Here is an 11,296-nt window from a genome sequence, read left to right as displayed (position 1 = left end):
GCGCCTTGCTGGGTCGTAGCCATTGACTTAGCTGAGGGCTATTCTAACTATTGGCTCAGCTAATGAGCAATGCTTCGTCCGTGTAGTCGATAGCAAAGTCGTCCGTACAACTGGGGCGAGTGCTAGTCCGTATCTCGAGACCTGCCTTGTGGTGGCACTCGGTCTGCGATCACACAGTGGCGACACGCGGGTCCGACATGTACTAATGGACCGCGCCCGATTTAAAACTACCACCTAGCAAGTGTGGTGTCTGGCGGTGACACCACATTCCTCCCCCGCAAATCGGCGAACGGTCGTGTTATAAGGCTTCCGCCCGCCGTGGGGAGGACCCCATGTTGACGTATGCGATGAGGTGGGGAGCCTAACAACAGGCGAGGTTGTGCCACCCGCACCTGGCCATTCGGTCCGAGGGGAGCTAAGAAACGCCTGAAAACCTAGTCCAGGGTGCATGTCAACATGCGGTGTATGCGCCCGGAGAGAGACAGGAGGGGCCGAAGGGTCGACCTCCATTGCGTCGGGGTACCCGACGCGCGAAGACGCCATGTGCTCCGGAGCGGGCAAGAGTTCCATGGCGGAGGACAGCTGGTCACGGGAAGCGATCGGCGGCGCGTGACCCAGGGAGGCGCCCGGCGGCAGCAGGGAAGCGTCCACTGCGGGCGGCGCCGGCGGGAGACCAAGCGGCGGCGGCGGCGGCGGCGGCGGCGACGCGTCGCCATGGGGCAAAATGGAAGGCAGCGTCGGTAACACCTGGGGATGAGGCGAGCCAGTAGATGGGTCCCCAGGGCGCTGACCGGACGGCACCGTCGCTGAAAGCAGACGGGGAGCGGCAGAACCCAGGCGACGACAGAGGCGCAGCTGATTGAGATGCCGACGCACCTCACCAGAGGCCCCCAAAACCAAATACATCGCGCGGCCGAGGCAGCGAAGAATGCGCCCTGCGAGCCAACGCCGTGAAACTCGATAGTTGCGATAGAATACAACGTCGCCTGGAGCAAAAGCAGGAGTCTGCCGCTGCACAGGAACCTGATGCGGCGGATGCAGCAAAGATATCAAGGTTCGATGAGGACGACCGTGGAGTAACTCAGCCGGCGAGCGACCATCTCGGGGCTGAGAGCGATTCGAGGACAAAAAGAGCAATAACGCGTCCTCCCTAGAATGCGACTCTTTCAACTTCAACATATGTGACGTGAAAGTCCGGACCAATCGTTCAGCGGCACCGTTTGACTGAGGCGAAAATGGCGCAGATGTCAGATGTTGAATACCATTGGCCTGGCAGAATGACTGAAATTCTGCGGACATGAATTGTGGGCCATTGTCGGAAACAATAGTCTGCGGAAGACCTTCAATGCATAAGATAGCAGACAACGCTTGTATGGTGGCAGAGGACGTCGTGGAAGACATCCGGACAACAAAAGGAAAATTACTGGGATGGATGCCTTGGGCATTGATTACATGTCCCAGATATGGCAAGTCACGAGCAAAAAACACACATTTGTCCTTCCGCAAGCGAAGACCATTTTGTCGCAATACCTGAAATAATGTTCTTAGATTTGCTAAATGTTCGTCGGCTGTCCATCCGGAGATCACAATATCGTCCAGATAGTTCGTATCTCGAGACCTGCCTTGTGGTGGCGCTCGGTCTGCGATCACACAGTGGCGACACGCGGGTCCGACATGTACGAATGGACTGCGGCCGATTTAAAGCTACCACCTAGCAAGTGTGGTGTCCGGCGGTGACGCCACACTGAGATTAAAGGTTTATTCGCAGGTGTCATAAATCAAGCCTGAGTGGTCATAAAACTTTTAGATGAAAATTAGTTTAAGGTGAGGTGGAGGGATCATAAATCATTGAAATTTGGCCCCATATGTATGCTTCCCCTTGAACGTTTGCAACCCACACTAACAAAATGTGACAGAACACATTGCCCTACTACCGTCTGTGTGCCTTATCATGGATCACAATCCTTCGGAACAGGCTCTCCATGGCAGCCTGTAGCAAAATGGTCATACTCATGGTAAAAAACATTAGAGAAGTTGAAATTGTGAATATTGTTCACATAATGAAAGTGTCGTCCGACTATGGAAACAGATCCAGGAAACTCATTCAGTAGAGGATCGAGGTCGCGAAGTCCGTTCGCACAAAACTACAGTAGTTTAGAACCAGTTTGTAACAATATCTGCATGGAGACACCCTACGAAAACAGTGACTACTTTGCGCCGTAAGCTTCGAGAAGCCACAATAGCTACTATAAGTAACCAAATTGTGCGCAAGAGACTTCATGATGGTGTTTGCAGATCGGCCCGGATCGAAGCGCTGGGTGAGAGAGGGGGTTGGGGAGGGGGGGTTGTTTTAGGGAAGGAGACCAGACAGCGAGGTCATCGGTCTAATCGGATTAGGGACGGATGGGGAAGGAAGTCGGCCGCGCCCTTTCAAAGGGACCATCCTGGCATTTGCCTGGAGCTATTTAGGGAAATCACGGAAAACCTAAATTAGGATGGCCGGACGCGGGATTGAACCGTCGCCCTCCCGAATGCGATTCCAGTGTGCTAGCCACTGCGCCACCTCGCTCGGGGAGAGAGGGGGGGAGTCCAAACAGGAGTATCAAGGGGCGCTAAATTCATGTTCTTGAAGAAAAATATCTTGTTTCACAAAGCACTTAGCATCCAGCGCACATCTGTTTAACAATAATTAATTTGATTTTGAAACGCATTCCAATTGGCTTTTGAACATTTTGAACGTATTCTAAATTGATTTCTGAAGTAATCGTAAGTTTATTTTTGAATGCGTGCATATCGTGCATGATGTTTCCGCCGGGGAAATCCCCGTCGCATCTAGAAATAAAGAACTTTCCGGCAGACAAAAGGACACGGTGCTACACGAGCTGTGCTGAATAAATTTCAACGGGTGAATGCCAATCACTGTTTCCTTATGTTTTTGATTTGGTGCATGAATGATCAGCATTGTTATAATTATTAGCGTAGATTCATATTGCCAGAGTAGAAATATATGACTAACAGATAAGACAGATAACGTATTATCTGCTTGGTGTATCCCAGAAAACGAAATTTTGACAGAAATTTTTTGCCATATTGCTGCACTACCAGTTGTATAGTCCCCTGTTAACAGATGCTTTAAGTTCTATTCTTTGAATAGTGCTCAAAAAGCGTTGTACGAACGAGTAATAACGCGTAACTGGGAAATAAACGAGTGATAACTGTACCTATCATTCTGGTAGGTTTATTGAAGTTAATTAGAGGAAATTTTTTGACAATGGCAGCAATAGTTATAAAATTAGTTGCCTGAACGAGGATGGAGAAGATATGGGGACATCACACAAATTATAAGGAAGGATATGACGGTGCTAAATTAATATAAAAAGTCGTACTACTACTATTTTTCGATCTCATGCTTGAGAAACTGGAGAGGATGAATGAAATGTGAAACTATTTAATAGCATAAAACTTGTGGCTTGTAGTAGGCCTAATTGACATTTGATATTGATGCTTCATGAATTATGTTCTGTCGTTTTATTAATGTAAATGAGGTACATAAAAATGACCATTATTACCAAAACAGCCCCACTTATTTGGGACTATGTTACAACTGCTGCAATATTAGATGATCATGATGATGATGGGTTTGTGGGGCTCTCAACTGCGTGGTTATCAGCTCCCGTACAAATTCCTACCCTTTGATCAGTCCAATCTCGTCACTTTTTAACGAATGATGATGAAATGATGAGGACAACACACCCAGTCATCTCGAGGCAGGTGAAAATCCCTGACCCCGCCGGAAATCGAACCCCCAACTGTGCTCGGGAAGCTAGAACGCGACCGAGAGACCATGAGGTGCGCACTGCGATATTAGAAAGCCCTGTTTCGTTTTACCTAGCGGACAGTGACAAAATATGATGAAATGATGAGGACAACACACGCAGTCATCTCGAGGCAGGTGAAAATCCCTGACCCCGCCGGAAATCGAACCCCCAACTCTGCTCGGGAAGCTAGAACGCGACCGAGAGACCACGAGCTGCGCACTGCAATATTAAAAAGCGCTGTTTCGTTTTACCTGGCGGACAGTGACAAAATAGACGCAAACAGATCGAGAAACGACACCCGTCTTGGGTAGTATTCGTATTAACATCTTATTCAGTAAGAGATCACTACACTGTGGTATTTCATGTAGCAAAACGTTTGACGAACTTTGATGAGGAAATAGATTCTTTCGCAGAAAGGAAAGCACGCCGTGTAAAGCTGTAGCAACATTAGAGAGAAAGAGTGCAGGGACCTAAGGATTGAATAAATTTGTACTGTCTTTCTTGTCCCTTGTCTTCACTGGTTTTATGGTTCCTATATTTAATTTTATGTTACACAAAATAGAAAGTTATTAGCTAATAGGCAACAAAGAGTACAAATTTTCTGAAGAGTTCTAATTCTCCTGGTCAGAAATAATCGCACCCAGTATTAATTGGGAAATTTTTTAAGGGGGGGGGGGGGGGGGGGGTAGGTCGTCAAACCGGCCGATTGGAAGCAGGAAAGGCACCACAGCAGGACTGAATACAGGTTTGATGGCTTCCATTACAAAAGACACACGTTTGAATTCCACAGAGCGAAATACACTGACGTATGACAGAAGAATTCTTTGTAAGGAGGCGTGGCCCAGCACTTTGGATCACTTAAGACCGAATAACATGTCTTACATTTCCTCTAACATGTATGTTTTCTATATCAGAATGATGTGCACTTAAAAATGAAAATGTTTTTGAAAAGTCGATTTTTTAGTTTCTGACGTCCTACCTCAGACGCTCTAGGGAAGGGTGGGGGTGGGCGGCGCCATTATTAAGTTTATTCCCCGGAACGGAAATATCTTAGATACGGGGCTGGCTGTTCAGCCGAAGACATCTCAATAATACACCACTCTGTCCACATCAGGTGAAGTGGTCGTGTAAGATGAGTTAGAGGACATGAACGCTGAACACGAAACCACTGGACCAATAGGCTGGTCACAGACGAAATGCGATTCTACTGCACCCTGACAATTCTGTTCGCATATGGAGGCGAACAGAGGAACGCAATCATCCTTTAGTGATTGTGGAACGTCACCAATAATCCGGTGGATCAATCGTATTCTGGGCTGGTATCACGTATGGCCACCACACACCACTCGTTCCAATTGAAGGCAACATAACTGCTGCAGTGTATGGAAACAGCACTCTCCGGCCCATAGTCAGTGGTTTTGCACAGACTGTAGGGGACAGTTTCACTCTACAGGGTGATAACGCCCCACTTTATCGTGCTCGCACTATGTGTCGATATCTGACATGACGTGGGATCCGAAATATAGATTGGTCAGTAGGCTCACCGGATATGAACTGCATACAGCTTTCTCAAAATAGCTATTTCTAGTCGTCAGTATCCTTCATTAACGATTGAAGCTCTGAGGAATGCTGCCATTCTGGGATGGGACAATACGTCTCCAGAGGCCATTTTATGTTTTTTTGGTATTTTGTAACATTGCAACTTCCTTATTTTTTCAAAGAATAAATCTTTTCATAATCGGTTCATGTCCTCTAGCTCATCTTACACGAGCACTTCTCTGATGTGGACAGAGCGGTGTATTATTGAGATGTCTTTGGCTGTACAAGCAGCGCCATAGTCCTTTTTCGCGTAATATTCTGTACTATCAAAAAATACAATGTAAGGTATTTCAAGATACGGGAACCAATAACATGCTCAACTGCTTTCGAATGGTGTATATTGTGGAAAGTAATGGTCCTATAAAATTCCCCGTGGGCACACCCAAAGTCACTTTTACATGTGAAACCTTCTTGTTATGAATCTAAAGCAGTGCATCATGCACAACTTAAGAAATGCGAGCAACAAGACCAAGTCATCGGAAAGAGATTTGTTCGTCAACGGTTAGCCTAAGTGTAGTAACCAAAACCAACCGCGGGAACGCCTTGGGCTGCAGATGGGAGCCGACAGGCGGGGAAGCCGCCAGCAGTGGAGCACGCACCACCGGGTAAACAAAGGACGAGTCAGACGACAGACCAACGACAACCGACAACGACCGACTATGACCGACGCAACAAGGAAGAGATAAACAATGGAGGCTTGTAGAAACCACAACACCCAAACACCAACAGTAAATCCACTCAGAACCAGAGCCAGGCAAATGTCAACAACGAGCAGCGACCAGAACGCAGTATTGCCGAGAGGGAGACGCAATCCAGAGCGAGTATCAGACTGACTGGACTAGGTTTTTTTTTCTTTATTGTGATTTCATTCTCCTGCCCCATATGGGCAGGGGAGGGCTGTCAGCGGCACAATCAGCCGCTCTTCAGCCGAGTGACATAACAGCTTAAAATAAGAATAAAATGTTACATACATAAGGCGAGAAAGGGGAACTTAAAACAGAATAATGGGAGAAAATGGAGGTAAAAAATAGACTAACACAGACACGATCATGGAGGACAGTTAAAAGTCACCAGAAAGTCAAAAAACACAGTTGGTGAGTCTTCAAAACTCAGAGAAGTCACTGAATGAACATGCACACGTTAAAAGTTGGCCAGAGTAGTAAAACACTCCGGAACAACACACTTAAACCCCACTTGATGAAGAATAAAACTGCCAGGCGGGACCTGCCGAGGGAAAGGGCAGAGAGGGTGGAAAAAGAGAGGAGAGCACGGGGCAGCAGGGGAAGTGGCAGGATGAAGAGAGGAGGGGCATCAGTGGGTACACGAAGACGCAGGAGACATGTGGCGCAGGAGATCAAGAGGGAAGACAGGGCAGGAGGGTGTGCAGAAACACTGAAAGGAGGCACAAAAGATGGAGGGGGACTAGGAGGGGGAAGCCGCTCAGGAGGAGGGAGGGGGAGGAGACGTAGCCCAGAGGAGGAGGCAGGAAGATGGGGTTAGAGTTGGTAGGAAGGGTAGATGTCAGGGCGAAGCTCATCATCCGGGAGGGGTAGACGGTGGAAGTTGTGTTGAGATGGAGGGTGTGGAGATGGAGAGAGGGTGGGACACAACTGTAAAGGTGCGGCAACTGGTTGGGGGTGGAGAGGAAGGGAGACACCAGGGGGTGAGGGGGATCAAGGTGGCAGACAGTATATACTGTGCGGATGTGTTCAAGAAAAAGGAGAAGGTTGGGGAAGGGGATGAGGTCATAGAGGATGCACATGGGGGACGGAAGGCGGATGCGGAAGGCGAGGCAGAGCGCATGGTGTTCAAGGATTTGGAGGGCTTTATAAAACCGGGGAGGGGCAGAAATCCGAGCTATGCTGGCATAACAGAGGATGGGGCGGATCAAGGATTTGTAGATGTGAAGGATGGTGGAAGGATGCAGACCCCACGTCCGGCTGGACAGGAGTTTCAGGAATGAGCTTTGTTTTGGATGGTAAGGAGATAGGGAGTCCAGGTGAGGTGGCGGTCGAGTGTGAGGCCAAGGTATTTGAGGGTAGGAGAGGTGGATAGGACAGCCATAAATGGTGAGGTAGGAACCATGGAGGCGGTAGGAGTGGGTGGTGCAGCCTATGATGATCGCCTGGGTCTTGGAGGGATTAACACGGAGGAACCACTGGTTGCACGAAGCGGTGCATTGGTCAAGGTGGGTTTGGAGGGTACGTTGGGACTGTTGAAGGGTAAGATAAAGGGCTAGGAAGGCGGTGTCATCAGCAAACTGGAGAAGATGAACAGGAGGAGGAGGTTTGGGCATAAAAGCAGTGTACAGGAGATAGAGGAGAGGGGAAAGGACAGAACCTTGGGGCATGCCGGCAGAGGGATAGAAAGTACGGGAGTTGGAATTGTAGATAGTCACATAGGAGGGACGATGGGAGAGGAAGGAAGCAATGAGATGGATAAAGTTGATGGAGAGAGCATAGGTCTGAAGAGGAGCCCGGGATGCCAGACACAGTTAAAAAAAATGGCTCTGAGCGCTGTGGGACTTAACATCTATGGTCATCAGTCCCCTAGAACTTAGAACTACTTAAACCTAACTAACCTAAGGACATCACACAACACCCAGTCATCACGAGGCAGAGAAAATCCCTGACCCCGCTGGGAATCGAACCCGGGAACCTGGGCGTGGGATGCGAGAACGCTGCCGCATGACCACGAGCTGCGGACAGCCAGACACAGTCATAGGCGTTCTGGAGATTAATGGAAACAAAGATAGTGGAGCGACAGGAGTTAAGTTGGAGGGAAAGAAGATTGGTAAGGTTAAGGAGCTGCTCGTCGGTGGAGAAGGAAGGCCGAAAGTCACATTGGGTAAGAGGAAGGAGGCAGTGTTGGTTAAGGTGGCGGTGAATACAGCGAGAGAGGATGGCCTCGAAGGCCTTACTGAACATGGAGGTGAGGCAGATTGGATGATAGGGAGAGGGGGGTTTGTTAGGTTTAGGGAACAGCAGGACACGAGAGGTCTTCCACAGGTCGGGGTAAAGTCCAGTAGAGAGGAGGACATTGTACAGGGTAGCAAGGACAGACAGGAAGGATGGAGGGGATTCCTTGAGGTAACGGTAGGTGACGCCATCATGACCAGCAGCGGTATTGCGTTTGGGGCGGTGTTGCGTTTGGAGCGGAGGATGAGTGTGATGTCTTGTGTGGTGATGGGAGTGTTGATGTCTGAGGGGGGGTAACCGATCCAAGTACTGGAAGCTAGGGGCGAGTGGGGGGGAGGAGGTATCAGTGCGGTCAAGGACAGTGGGGAGGAGGGAGTAATCAAAATGTGGATCATCAGGAATGGAGAAGATCTCGGATAGGTGGGAAGCAAAATGATTAGCCTTACTGAGGTTGTCAGGAAAGGGTCGATCATCATGGAGGATGGGGTAATGCGGGGTGGGATGGCTACCAGTAAAGTGGTGGAAGGCTGACCAGTACTTGGAGGAGTTGACAGGGAGGGTGGAGTTAAAGCTTGTGCATGTCTGGCGCCGGTCCTGGCGTTTCTTTGCTGTAAGGAGGTTCCGGATATGTCGCTGTAATTGCCGGTGGCGGGTGAGAGTAATCCGGGTGAGTGTGGAGGAAGGAGCTTTAGAGCCTGCGGGATTCACGCAGAAGAAGAACGGCCTGTGGAGGAAGTGTAGGGCAGTGAGAGTGAATGAGTTTGGTAGGGACATGAGCTTTCACAGCGTCAGTGATGGTCTTCTGAAGGAAGGAAGATTCATGGGTGATGTCATCAGGGTTTGTGGTAGGTGAGGGGGTGGCTTTCGACCTGTAAGGCAATGGATTCCTGGTAGGCATCCCAGTTGGCACAGTGGTAGTCATGGACAGACTTTGGAGGGGCAGCTGGGCAGGTGGCTGCAGTGGCAGGACAGGTAGAGGAGATGGTGAGAAGGACAGGGAGATGGTCACTACCAACGGGATCGAGAACATCAATGGCGATGCGACCAAGGAGGTTGGGGGACTGGACTAGGGCAGAGCAGGTCCCAATATACGAAACCGGAGGGAGCGGCTATTGGCCGCGGTCTGCACGTGGTGTAGCGGTGCCGCCCTCGCTGCGTGAGAGCCGCTGCGCAGAAGAGCCGCCGCGGACACAGAGCCCTCTATGGGCTGGCCATGTACATTTGTTCTGGCGCGTGTTCGACATCCGCGGAGGAAGGTACTAGACTAAGTTTTTCTCAAGGATTCACTAACTTAGTCAGGAATCCTTTACAAACGATGGCACAGGAAGTGGAGTGACATAGAACAGCTTGAAGTTTTCAGCAAATGCAACAAAATGATGAGGTCAAGAAGAGAGAAAAGGAGAAAGTACTGACACCTCAGGCATATCCTTCTCCCTCATTAATGACTGCGACACCTGAATCCTAACATTAGTTCTGCATACCCACTGTTTTCTGTCTCCACCTGGTATCCAGTCTATCCATCTTGCTAGGCTGTCTTTTTTCGTCTTTTTAACATAACCACAGCATTATAGCTGTCTTGTCTGAATTAAACCAATAAATGTATTTAGAATAATTTATCTCAAATTCTTTCTTTTTAATTTTTTTCCTCCTCTTGGAATCTTTGACACAAGTCCACCTTTCACGTAGTAATTTCGAATATAGTTGTAATTTCACTGTCAAAACTTCTCAACTTTATGCAGAAGCCCCCTCTCATATTTCTATCTTACTCTGAGTAACTCGATTTTCCTCTCTAATTGCATGCGGTGAAAAGTTGCTATTCCTTCACATGCGGACTTCCCACGCAGCGTCTCTCGTCACCTGGGTGGTGCGGTGACAGGTGGGCACTGCTGATCTTGAAAGGGTTAAGCCGACAGGTGTGAGGGAGTCGAGTGAATGCTTTCCAGACGCTGACGTTTAATGGCAACAGAGACACGCCCACAGGGGCCTGAAGGAGCGATGGGCTAGAGATTCCGTTACTTCGCAGAAACTTAGCGAAAACACTTTCTGGTGGGCTACCAGTGAGGCGTGGGAATGACTTGTGTTCCCAAGCAGCCTTGGTGGGCAAATTCAGTGTACAAGCGGCCTATGTTGCCTGTCTTGAGCAGTTTTGGCTGAAGTTGACTGTATCGGAGTTACTGTGTGACTTCGCTTGTTAAAATCAATCACTGTACCGTCAGTGATTGTGTGGCGAGCCTTCTTCGTCTCCCTCAGAGGCGCATTTGTATTGCTACGAAGTCTTTAGTCTGGAACAACCAGACCAGGATAATTTGTTTTGGGCTATACTCGCGACATTATCATCAAAACGACGGGACGTCGAAGCAACCAGCCATCGCCCCCGGTACGCCAGATCGTCTTCCTGCAGTTAAGAAGACAGTTTGGTAATGTATGTCCGCAACACCAGCAGATAGGGATTTTCCTAGGAGTTAATCAGAGCTCAGCAGAGCGCGCCTGTTCGTCTTTTTCTAACTTTGCTCTCTCTTGGGTGTTGATCGTCTGAGTTCTCACTACTGTAGCAGCAATTAATGTTGGGTTGGCTGTGTGTTTCTCTTAAGATTTGAGTTGCAAGGAATTGGCTCCACATACCACTTCATCATAAATGTCACAATCTAGTTTAGGGACAACTTCACCTTCACAGCATTCATTTGAGTATCCAATTTGAGCCAATTTTATGTATTGTAGATGTTTCATGTGTTTTGTTTATCATTATGATTTTAGTCATAATAAATCATGTTGTTGTTATTTTGGACAGAACTTTCATTCTGTTAATCGGTAGAGCAACCCTTATATTTCTCACTACGTTAATGAAACTTTCCTTTATTTAAATTATTTATCAAATTAAATTATTGCAGGTGCAAAACTCTTTTCTACTCCACTTGCAGGGTCGATTACAGTCAGTTAGCGTTTCTTTTTAATCCATGTGCA

This window comes from Schistocerca americana, chromosome 4 (assembly GCF_021461395.2).
Source record: "Schistocerca americana isolate TAMUIC-IGC-003095 chromosome 4, iqSchAmer2.1, whole genome shotgun sequence".
Classification (NCBI taxonomy): Eukaryota; Metazoa; Arthropoda; class Insecta; order Orthoptera; family Acrididae; genus Schistocerca; species Schistocerca americana.
The sequence above is the reverse complement of the archived record's forward strand: the minus strand, read 5'-3'. Positions refer to the sequence as shown.